The sequence below is a fragment of the Acinonyx jubatus genome, chromosome X (genome assembly GCF_027475565.1).
Source record: "Acinonyx jubatus isolate Ajub_Pintada_27869175 chromosome X, VMU_Ajub_asm_v1.0, whole genome shotgun sequence".
Classification (NCBI taxonomy): Eukaryota; Metazoa; Chordata; class Mammalia; order Carnivora; family Felidae; genus Acinonyx; species Acinonyx jubatus.
In genome coordinates this window covers 35,909,022-35,921,631 of record NC_069389.1, presented here as the reverse complement: position 1 = coordinate 35,921,631, position 12,610 = coordinate 35,909,022, and the positions used below count along the sequence as shown (strand labels likewise).

General features: G+C 40.3%; 1 protein-coding gene across 13 annotated transcripts in view; it reads left to right on the top strand.

Annotated features, from left to right (window-relative positions):
* Positions 1–12,610, top strand: part of CASK (calcium/calmodulin dependent serine protein kinase) — a 354,148-nt gene that overhangs the window by 269,605 nt on the left and 71,933 nt on the right. The window lies entirely within an intron of this gene.

Below are 12,610 nucleotides of genomic sequence, written 5' to 3'. Positions count from 1 at the left end.
CTTAGGGGAATCTGCTGATCTTAGCTGTGCTTACTTTTTGTTGCTCTAAAGATGTTTTAAAACATCATACCTGAAGCATGAGTATAAGAGAGAGAAAAGTAAACCAGATACTGTGTAATGGACTAATTCACACACACACACACATTTCATATTTAACATTGCTGGTTTTTATGGACTCAGTCTTCTCCTTAAAAACATAAGAATATATGCTATCATTAAATACGACAGGCTCCACTGACAGCAGATTGAGATACAAAGAAAAATCAGAAGCTGGGAGTTCACATCTGCCTTTATTTCAGTCACATTTTAAGTAACATGCCTTTCTTAGATAACTTGGTTGCCTTCAGCAGTGCAAACTTTCTTAGTACATATTAGTCTGCTAGTACGTGTTAGTCTTTTTTACACAAAAAACCTTCCGTATTAAAAGAATGGTACTTGCTTTGCAGTGCCTAGCGCTTCTTGGTGCTGATTAATCCACCATAGGACACAAATTATTCTAAAGCAACATTCCCCAGGATGTATTCTACAGCACATTGCTCTGGGAGAGAGTGATTGGCCTTGCCATGGAGGGGGAAGGGGGTAGATCTTAAATGTACTGGTTAAATTATTTATCGATTAAGTAAGTTAGGGAAATGCTACATTCTTTATGCTTATATAGGTTCACAGTGGATATTAGTACTTTTTTACTGGTTTTTTTTTTGTTTTTTTTTTTTGAGAGAGAGACAGACAGAGAGCAAGGGAGAGGCAGAGAAGGCGGGGGGGGGGGGTTGGACAGAGGATCCAAAGCGGGCTCCGCACTGACAGCAGAGGGCCCGAGGCAGGGCTGCAACTCACAAACTGTGAGGTCATGATCTGAGCTGAAGTCAGACACTTACGACTGAGCCACCCAGGCACACTGGATATTAGTATATTAACAGCTCTGAGATGCCCTGTAGCAAAGAAACCTGAGGGACTCTAATAGCATTTCTGAAACTAATTTGGGTGTAGAACTTGTATTCACAGCCCTGTCAAGTTGACGAGGACCAGTTTGGGAAAGCTAAGCCTATGAGTGTTGCATACGTTCCAAGTTCACGCTGAGTACAGTCATAGGTAACCTACAGTTACTTCTTTGCATAAATGCAGTCAAATCAAATTAATTACCAAATTTTAAAAATTAGTTTGGCTTTTTTACATAGTGTCTGTCTTAATCAGGCCTGACTGACTGCCATAGCACGCAATCCTAAAATTTGAGTGCCTTAACAGGATAAAAGTTTATTTCTTGCTCACATCAGAGTCCAGTGCAGGTAGATTGGGGGTGGGGGTGGGGAATATCTGCCACACAGTCATCCAGGGATCCAGGCCTCTTCCATTGTGTGGTTCTGCTATCTCCCAGGGTTTTGGAATCTTCCACTGAACCATTTGCACCCAGCAGCAGATGAACAAAAATGGAGAATTTTGCAGAGTCATGGTTGGAAATGGGCTGTATCACTTTTGCCCACATTTCAATGGCAAGTACTTGTTACATGCCTACCTAGCTACAAGAGAGCCGGGGAATATAGTTTTAACATGCACTAAGTAAAATAAGCCAGACAGGGAAATACAGATACTGCATGGTATCACTTATACATGGAATCTTTAAAACAAAAAAGTGAAACTCCTAGAAACACAGTAGAATGATGGTTGCCCCATGCTGGGGCAGAGGGTGGGAAATGGGAGAGAGGTTGGTAAAAGGGTACCAACTTTCACTTATATGATGAATAAAGTCTGATGCATAACATGGTGACTGTAGTTGATAGACTGTATTATATAATGAAATTTGCTAAGAGAGTAGAACTTAAGTGTTGTCACAAGAAAAAAAAAGGTAGGGGCTCCTGGGTGGCTCAGTTGGTTAAGTGACTCTTGGTTTCGGCTCAGGTCATGATGTCACAGTTCGTGAGATCAAGTCCCGTGTTGGGCTCTGTGCTGATAGTGCAGAGCCTTATGGGGATATTCATTCTCTCTCTCTCTCTCTCTCTCTCTCTCTCTCTCTCTCTCTCTCAAAGTAAATAAGTAAACATTTTTTTAAGTTAAATATGTGAGGTGAAGAATGTGTTGATTAACTTGATTGTGGGAATTATATCACGTTGTACACTTTAAATATATTACTCAATTGTACTCCAATAAAGCTAAGAAATGCACTCAGGAGGATAACGAAATGGGTCTTCTCTTTAGCGTAATTTATCTTAGGTAATTTGAGGACATGTCAGATTAAGTTTAATTACAAATAACTGTCACTTTCCTCGGGCACCAGAAAGCCTTTGAAATGCATTCTGTTTTGTGGAGTGCTCTTGACACTGCTGCCACTGCTGCTTAGCATTCCATTTTCTTCTTCATCGTCACCATCATCATAGTTGTCATTATTGTTTTGTGTCATGTCAATTAGAGTTTGACCTCTGTTCATTGGCTAAATATCCCCTGTCGTCTATCATTGCTTCCTGCAATGCAGAAGGTTTTCACAATAGTGAATTCCCTGCAGAAGTTCTGCCCTTTACTAGATCTAGCAAGTGGGATTTTTTTTCATGTTTATTTATTTTTGAGAGAGACAGAGATACAAAGCACAAGCAGGGAAGGGGCAGAGAGAGAGACAGAGAACCCAAAGCAGGCTCCAGATTCTAAGCTGTCACCACAGAGCCCGATGTGGGGCTTGGACCCATGAACCACGAGATCATGACCTGAGCTGAGGTCAGATGCTTTAACTGACTAAGCCACCCAGGTGCCCCACAAGTGGGATATTTGAAAGAAGCTGCAGCAACGCATGGAGATTTGGTTTATTTCAATGTAGTCAGTGGTTAGGTCATTGCTAAGATCTACGGATCTAAAAGATCAAGGCCTTTTTGTCATTTAAGGCTCAGAGAGGCCCAAAGTGTTTTTCAGGGTGGTATTTTTCTGACTAGTGTAACAAGGCATCTGAGCACAGCCAGCTGGAGACTGCAGGGGAAATGCAAGGACATCACTAGTTTCTACAAGGAGGGGCAGATACTCGGACACAAACGGGACTTTGGAACTGAGCCAGGCCACCACTTCTCAGTGCTAAGCTTTTCAGACCTCACTGAAAACGTGTGTTTTGAATAACTGCTGCGTTCTTGGGTAGACATTGTAGCAGCTTCAGAAGAGACTCCTCGATTTTCATGAGGAAAAACACACTTAAAGTTCCTTTGGATTCTTATGAATTATAAAGTTAAGAAAGTGTGTATAGTATCAGCACCTGCCCTGTCAATGCATGTCAATTTGAAAAGGAGCGAGTGGACTGACCAGTAAAAAGACACCATGTCTGCAGGATTTTGCGGACAAGCACTACACACGAATCTCAAAACCCCCTGAAATGACTTCACTGTAAGGCCATTCCCTGGGCAGTGCTGGATTCTGAAGATCCAGACTGGCTCCTCCTTCAATGAGAAGCTTAATTGTCATGAATGACCTGAGCCATCATTAGAATGTGCCCTCATGATCTCCAGCCCATAAATATGGCTCATTAAGCCCTTGTCTCAGACTGTGTTTCGGTAATATAATCAATGAAGTTTTCAAGTAGCTGCCATATAGAGAAGTCTAACCATTGAAACCGTTTTTAACACTTAAGTGCTTACGCAAAAAAGAACGTGGCATGACCAACCCTTGAGAAAAAGCTTTTCAAATTTTGACCATTCATTGCTCTTCTTTCTAATAATGTTCCATAGCCTGTGCTTGGATGGGAATTGTTGTTTTACAGAGTCAATACTGATTCCATTTTTAAGGATTCCAAGTAGTGACACCTAGTGGCATACTTTTGTGGCCCATGGATTGATTGTCACTTAACCCCACTGAGCCATTTTATAAAATATCTTTATTTTATTTAAATAATTCCTGTTAACTCAACAGCACTCTAAGCAGCTAAGTTTGAGGTCATAATTTTTAAGCTGACAAAAAGAGGATTAAGTTCCTACAAGATCATCTAGGACTTCATTTTTTCTAGTCATGCCTTTTGGTTTTTTTTAAGTTTATTTTTATTTGAGAGATAGACAGTAAGCAGGGGAAGGACAGGGAGAGGGAGACAGAATCCCAAGCAGGCTCAGAGCTGCCAGCACAGAGCCAGATGTGGGGCTCGAACTCAAGAACCACAAGATCATGACCTGAGCTGAAGTCAAGAGTCTGACACTTGACCGGCTGAGCCACCCAGACACCCCCTAGTCATGCCTTTAAAATAGTAAGCTGAAAATGCAAAAGAAATATTATTAGAATTTGGAGGAAACAAAACATCTGTTGTGTTGAAAGAATTTATATTAAAACAAAAGGAGAAATACTGTGGTTGCACTAAAAGGGGAAATGCTTTATGATTGGAACTCTAGTAAAACACCTCTAGTTTAATCTGTAGTGAGAAATTAAAAAAAAGAAGAAGAAACCGATCCAGAAATTTCTAAATGTTTGCTCCCCAACCAGTTCTACCTGGCACATATATACTACTCCTCACTTTGTGGGGAGAACTAAAGAGGCTTGACGAGGAACGGTGTTTGGTCTAGGTTGGTCCATATGTCTGTTCTCACAAATTAAAAGTACCGGTGCAGAGATGCTCTGTGTATAAAATATGCAGATCAATTTCAGTAAAATGTATTTTGGCACATGTATGAGCTTGCTGAGGCTGCCACAACGAAGTGTCACGACCTGGGTGGCTTCAAATAACAGTCTGGGAGGCCAGAAGTCCTAAATCAAGCCATCAGCAGGGCCATGCTCCCTCCAAAAGCTTCAAGGAAGACTCCTTCCATACCTCTTTGGAAGCTTCTGGTAGTTGCCTACAATCCCTGGGGTTCCTTGGCTTGTAGATGCACCCCTCCAGTCCCAGCCTCCGACTGCCCATGGCATTTTTCTCTATGTGCCTGTGACTCTGTGACGACCTTTTTATAAAGACACCGGTCATTGAATTTAGGGCCTGTCCTAATCCAGTATGAACCCATCTTAATTAAATCTTCAAAGACCCTATTTCCAAAATAAGGTCACATTGTGAGGCTCCACATAGACATGAATTTTGAGGGGAGAGTAGTCCGCCCAGTACCACCTGGAAACCTGATTTTGCCCTGAATTGATTCTTCAGGTGTGAATGTAAGTTACACAGATTTAATATAAAATAATGAAATGTTACCCCATCATTCTTTCAGTGAGCTTGCTTGGGAATTGGTGTTAGGGTGTACTTCTGCCTCTTAATGATATTTTGAGTTAGTTTTGGCTTGCCACTTGTATGTGATACGTTGGATTGTCAGATGACAGATGCGTTTTTGGACCGAAAAATCAAGAGGTTTTTTTTCAGTTAAAAAGCCTTTTGCAAGTGTTATTTGCTGGTGATTCACAGTCTTCTCAATTTTTTGTAGAAATTTTGCTATTACAGAATAAATGTTTACTTTGTAAGTCAACAATGTCATAAAACATTGTTAAATGACACATTTATCTCTCTCTGCCAAACTTTGACAACTAGTTTTAAACATTCACCCACCATCTGTCATACCTCTGAACAGCTGTTAACATTCGTTATAGACTGCTGTTTCCATAGTAAATGTGATGCCCCACCTAATTAAGATTATTTTTGTGGGAAGTCCTAAAATTATGTTCAATTTCTGATTAGATTAATAAAACTCATTGCAGTGGCAGCTTAATTTAGCACTTTTTATGTTGATTTATATGTAGATTTTTATTATAGATTAACTGGTACTTTAAGATATTACATTAGAAATAAATCCGTGTCTGGAATCCTGCATATTTTGTATAACTGACATCTTTATTATAGTTTTTTACTGTTTAGGGAGAGTTAGAGAGGGTTTTTTATCCAGCATTGGAAAACTACAACTGTTGATTTACTATTTTGGTTTTTTGAGATGATATTAAATTAGTAGTCCTATTTGGGAACAGCATATTTTTAGAACTCCAAAGTTTCCTAAAGGGGGAAAAAAATGGAACTTCTGCAGTGATTTGATGTTTTCCAGCAATTTGTGGTTTGAGAAGTAAGTTGATACACTGTTAAGTTTGGATGTTTAAACAGATTACCAGTCAGGAAATGCCAAAGCTAAATTTCCCATGAATTTGTAGTCCAGTCAAGTTAGACTTAAATGTCTAGAATATTCTGAGCACCTTCAGCAGTTGAACTACTGGGACCTTCTCAGGGTCCCTTCTAGTCTTAAGCATGAGCTTCAGCAAATATGAGAGCAGCCACGTGGCGGGCCAGTGGTGTCACCTTTGTGCTAGTTTGCCTCCTGGGGCCTGGAGACTGAAGCACACTGCTGCTCACTTGGGGAAAAGGGGTCTCTCATTCCACTGTTTCTGACTGGATGGGCAAAACTGCTGTGCCTGTTTCTATCAGCGTACCCACGTATTAGCATCAGTAGAAAATTACCCCATGAGGGGTGCCTGGGTGGCTCAGTCAGTTGAGCGTCCGACTTTGGCTCAGGTCATGATCTCGCGGTCTGTGAGTTCGAGCCCCACTTCGGGCTCTGTGTTGACAGCTTGGAGCCTGGAGCCTGCTTCGGATTCTGTGTCTCCCTCTCTCCCTGCCCCTCCCCCGCTCACGCTCTGTCTCTCTCTCAAAAATAAATAGACATTTTTTAAAAAATTAATAAGAAAAAGAAAACTGCCCCATGCAACAAAGTCCCTGGGGTAAAGAGAGCTAGAAATAGCATATATCCTGAATATTTTCAAAGTAGTTTTTCTTCATTCTTAATGAAGTTACCCACAAACTTAGCAAAAAAAAAAAAACAAAGGCTACTAAGTATATGGTCATTCATTAAGCAGCAGTAGAAAACAAATACAAGCAGAAACAAAGCAAGGTTTGTCTGCTCTTAACCATTTCTATTCAACACTGTACTGGAGGTCCTGGCCAGTGCAGTAAAAAAGCAAGAAAAAAAAAATTCAAGGCATGCAGATAAGAAAGGAAGAAGTAAAACCATCCTCTCACAGAGATATATTCTTGTATGTAGAAAATCCTAAGGAATCCACACAAAAAATCCGCTAGAACCAATAAGCAAGTTTAGCAAGAATGTGGGGTATAAGATCAATATACCAAAATTAACTGCATTTCTACATACAAGCAGCAAATCATGTGAAAGTAAAAGTAAAGAAATACAATACCATCAAAAAGAATAAAATAGTGAATTGAGCAAAAGTATAAGAGGACTCATACACTGAAAACTACAAATGTTGCTGAAAGAAAGTAAAGAAGGTCTCAATGGAGATAAAGAGATTGATTGTTGGATTGGAAAACAGTATTGTTAAGGTGGCAATTCTCCCCATATCAATCTATAGATTCAAGACAGTCCTTGTCAACATCTCAGCAGAATTTTTTGTTTTTGGTAGAAGTTGACATGCTGATCCTAAAATTTATATGGAAATGCCAAAACAGTTTTGAAAAAAAAAGAAGCTCAAAGTTAGGAGACTGATTTCAACGCTTACTACAAAGCTACTGTAATGCAAATAGTACAGTATTGGTGTAAGGATAGACTTACAGATCAGTTGAACAGAACAGAGTTCATAAATGAACCTTCCCATTCATGGTCAGTTGATTTTTCAGCAAAAGTGCCCGGGCAATTTAGTGAGTAATGAATAAATGATTTGTTGTTTGTGGGTTTTTTGGGTTTTTTTTTTTAATGTTTATTTTTCTTTGAGACAGAGGGGGCGGGGTGGAGGGAGACACAGAATCCGAAGCAGGCTCCAGGCTCTGAGCTGTGAGCACAGAGCCCAACACAGGGCTCGAACTCACAAGCCATGAGATCATGACCTGAGCCAAAGTCAGACACTTAACTGACTGAGCCACCCAGGTGCCCCTGTTATGTTTTGTTTTGTGTTTTGTTTTGTTTTGTTTTAACATGGTGCTAAAGCAGTGGGATATCCATATGCAAAGAAATTAACTTAGACCCTTAACCTCACATCCCACACAAAAAATTACTACAAGATGGATTATAGATTCATTTTAAGCTTAAGATAAAATTACTTTAAAGAAAATGTAGGAGTACATCTTCATTAGCTTGGGTTAGTCAAAGAGTTCTTAGATATAACACAAGGGAACTCTTGGGGATGAAGGAAATGTTCTACAACTGGGTTGAGATGATGGTTGTACAACCGTATAGATTTACTAAGAATCCTCAAACTATATATGTACAATGGGCAAACTGTGCAGTTTGTAAATGAAAAAGCTTTTCTTTTAAGTTTACTTATTTTGAGAAAAAGCATGTGCACATGAGCAGGGGAGGGGTAGAGAGAGAGATGGAGAGAGAGAGAATCCCAAGCAGGCTCCACAGTGTCAGCACAGAGCCTGTGCTCTAACCCATGAACTCTCACGATCATGACCTGAGCCAAGATCAAGAGTCGGACATTTAATCAACTGAGCCACCTAGGCACCCCCCGCCCCCGGCCAATAAAGCTTTTAAAAATAATAAATGAGAAAGAATTCCCTTTTATTTAAAAAAAATCTATTTTTACTGCTTTTATATATTATTTTAAGGTTAGGCACTGTTGGAAGTTCCTTCCATGTGCTGTGGGTTACAGTGTACCGTGGATCCCACTATGTCATTTGTAATCCATTGTTCCCACTATGACACCACTTTCCAGTGTCTCCTGGATTTCTCCCTGTGTCCTGGCACCAGTCCAGCAAAGCCAGACTGCCCTCAGCAGTGCCCAAAGCCCACTAAGAGCGGGGGGGGGGGGGGGGGGGGGGGGGTCATCCTTGTAGGTTTCACAGGGTCATCACACTGATTTCCTCCTTTCAGTATTTCACTTTATGGCTAAGAATTTACCACTTATTGACTTAAAAATGCTAAATTTGTTTTTCTGTCCCAAGAACTGTCTTCTTAACCAATATGTAGTTGTGCCTCATGAAAGAAGTCCAGATTATCTTTTTTATTTAAAAACATTATGAATCACATGATTTTATATACTTTTCAATAAGAGGGGTGCCTTCTCAGAGCAACATGTTTTAGTTATTCATTTCTTCTACATGCAAATACATATTCGTCATTTCCCAGAGTTCACAGCCTTTTAACAGATTTGACATAATAGCAATTTTTTGTCCTTTTACTGTGGTAAAATATAACATGAAATTTACCATTTTAACCATTTTTTAAAATGTTTCTTTATTTTGAGAGAGATAGTGTGAGCATGGGAGGGGCAGAGAGAGAGAGAGGGTGAGAGACTTCCAAGCAGGCTCCTCACTGATAGCGGGGCTTGAACCCACAAACCGTGAGATCATGACCTGAACTGAAATCAGGAGTTGAACACTTAACTGACAGAGCCACGCGGGCACCCCCATTTTAACCATTTTTTAAGGTTCAGCTCAGTGACATTAGGTAGATTCACACTGTTGTGCAGCCATCCCCACCGTTCCATCTCCACAACTCTTTTCAGCTTCTGCAACTGAAACCCTGTACCTGTTAAACAGCAACTCACCATTTCGTCCTCCCCCTAGCCGCTGGTAGCTGCCATTCTAGTTTCTGTCTCGATGAATATGACTAGTGTAGATGCTTCATGTAAGTGGAATCATACCATATCTATTGTCTTGTGACTGGCTCATTTCACGTAATGTAGTATCCTCAAGGTTTATCCATGCTGTAGCATGTATCACAATCTCCTTCCTTTTAAAAGCTGAAATAGTCAACCCTCTTCCCCCCAACTCTGGTCCCTGGCAACCACTAATCAGATTTCTGTTCCAATAGTTTTAACTTTTCCAAAATGTCGTATAAATGGAATCAAACACTGTAGCCTTTTGAGTCAGTCTTTTTGCACTTAACATTATGCCTTGATATTCATTTACTTTGTTGCAAGGATAATCATTTCCTTTTGATGAAGATGTTTTGAGAGTATCTGAGCAAGAGAAAGAGAGAGAGAGAGAAGGAAGAGAAATAGGACAATGGTTTTGAGGAGTACTGTGATGTTGATCAAGAATCAGGTATTTGAGGCGAACCTGGGTGGCTCAATTGGTTAAGCTCCAACTTTTGATTTTTGGCTCAGGTCATGATCTCACAGTTGGTGAGATCAAGTCCTGTGTTGGGCTCTACACTGAGGTTGTGGAGCCTGCTTAGGATTCTCTCTCTCCTTCTCTCTGCTCCTCCCCCACTAGAGCACACTCTTTCTCTTCCTCTCTCTCTCTCAAAATAAATACACTAAAAAAAAAAAAATCAGGTATTTGAGAACTGCTCCATTTTATGTATACACCACATTTTGTTTATCCATTCATCCAGTATCAGTGTTTTATGGTAGACAATTCTATAACAGGAAAAACCAAATTTTCAAAATAAAGCTATCCAGTAGTAAGGAATTCAGCCTCAGTTCCATCCCTAAGCAGTTGCTCTATGCAGGCTCCAAGTTAGCTCCTATGTTCTACATCTTTGTGAAGAGGACCGTGATTTTCACTGAAAGCATGATTAACTACAGGAGTCTCTCTAGCTCCCTTATTTGTTCAAATGAATTACTTTCTTAAACCAGGGATTGGAATTTACTCTGAAATTCCAAGAATAATGAATCAGCTTGTCCCTGGTCCCAGTGTTTCCCATTCTCTTTTTATGGCACCACGGTCAACTTTACCAGAAGGCAAAGGAATGTTCCAAAAGCCATCAAAATGCAACAAGCACTGATTCTTCTTCATGCTGTTCTCAAGGAAAGGAGGAGTTTTCCCCCAGAAAGGAATGTGGTATGCTCCCTTGAAGAATATTTGTTGGGGTTGGCTTGCAGCATTCATCATAGTTGCTTTCTTCTCTTTGTGACCCTTCACACGTTATCTCATTAAAACCTCTTCTGCCAGATCATTTTGTTCTTTTTTTTTTTTTAATTTTTTAAGTGTTTTTGTTTATTTTTGAGAGACAGAGACAGAGCAAGTGGGAGAGGGGCAGAGAAAAAGAGGGAGACACAGAATCTGAAGCAGGATCCAGGCTCTGATCTATCAGCACAGAGCCTGACGCAGGGCTCAAACTCACGAACCATGAGATCATGACTTGAGCCGAAGTCAGACACTTAACCAGCTGAAACACCCAGGCGCCCCGTTTGTTCTCTTTTAACTTGCCACAACGGAAATTCACTTTTGCTACAGTTTCTTGTACAAATGCTTGGGGCACCTGGATGGCTCAGTCGGCTAACCATCTGACTTCAGCTCAGGTCATGATCTCACAGTTAGTGGGTTCGAGCCCCACATCAGGCTCTGCGCTGACAGTGTGGAGCCTGCTTGGAATTCTGTCTCTCCCACTCTCTCTGTCCCTCCCCCAGTCATGCTTGCTCTCTCAAAAGTAAATAAATAATAAAAACTCAAAAAACCACACAAATGCTTAGTGCTTACCTATGCAAAGTAAAAGTCACATCATAAGTTAAAAATTACTGTCTTGCCTCAGTAATTTAATACTATGTGACACACTTGATGTAAATGCTTTCTTGTAAAACCACAAATTAATAAGACATTCATTTAGTTTAAATATTTAACTATTATCGTAGATGGCTTCAGAGAAGCACATTAGGAAATGAGGTTTCAACACTCTTTTAATGTTGTTAGTAGTTTGTTGTTTTTTTTAATAGAAAAGAAATTCACATCCTAGTGACATTCCTCACAGGTGGGCAGATGCTTGGATCTGGTATTAAAAAAGTACCCTATTTCAGAAGGCTTGATGAAAAGTGAAATAAAGTAACTGGTTTTTCCTTATGCTTTCTTTTGCTTACTCAAGAATAGGCATGATTTGTTTCTTACAGGGCTTAATTTTAGAGTTCTTTGCCAGCTGAAAAAGGCCAACAGAGCAGTCATGTCAGGTCATCCGAGGCCACTGCTGGAGTTTCTCAGAAAGACCTGTCAACTGCCCAGAATCTGCTACAGTGGCTTATATTGTTAAGCCACCAAAAAGGAGAGTCTTTTTAGACCGAACTAGGAGATCAAGCAAGTCTTAATTTCCTGGTCTCAAAAAAAATCCCTGTAAGTGCGATGTTCTAATGAATGGGCTTGAAACAAAAGCAGCTCTGAACACAGACAACTGTAACCTAAACCAAACGAGGGCCTCCTTTGGGGGAACTTTCACTATCAAAATCCAGAGTATCTCACATCCCTCTCAAGAACTCTTGAATTGGCCCAGATGAAGTGATTGCTTAGTTTGCTATTTTCTGTCAGAAGAAAACTTGCATAATTGATTGAGTTGCAGTAGCATATTCCCAAGCCAGCTGGGTCCCTTCTTAAGACCTCATCGTGATTCTCTGAAGCTTGATTTAAGCTAACATTTCACTGCTCTACCATTAGGCTAAAGCTTTCCTGGGGCATCTAACTCAAAGGCTTCCAGGAACATTGACCTGAAGACAGCAAGTTTGTGTATGAACTTGAGCAGGAAAAATAGATATTTAGGTCTCAGAAGATTGTTCTTCAATCTCTAATTTCATAAAACCGGCTCCAGTGCTGTAGCTGAATGGCAGTTCCTTATAGTTTAGTAGTAAACCACCTTTCCCTAGCAATTGGCCAGATTTCATATGTATTTTTTAAGAATACTGTTGGCTATTGATAGCTGACCTGCTGGGTTCACCGAAAAGATGTGACGTTGCAACTTGTTTCGAATCCCCCATCTTCTTCACAGACAATTCACAGAAACGGTAACGAAAGTTCTTAATAGGATAGCCTGTTTCCAGA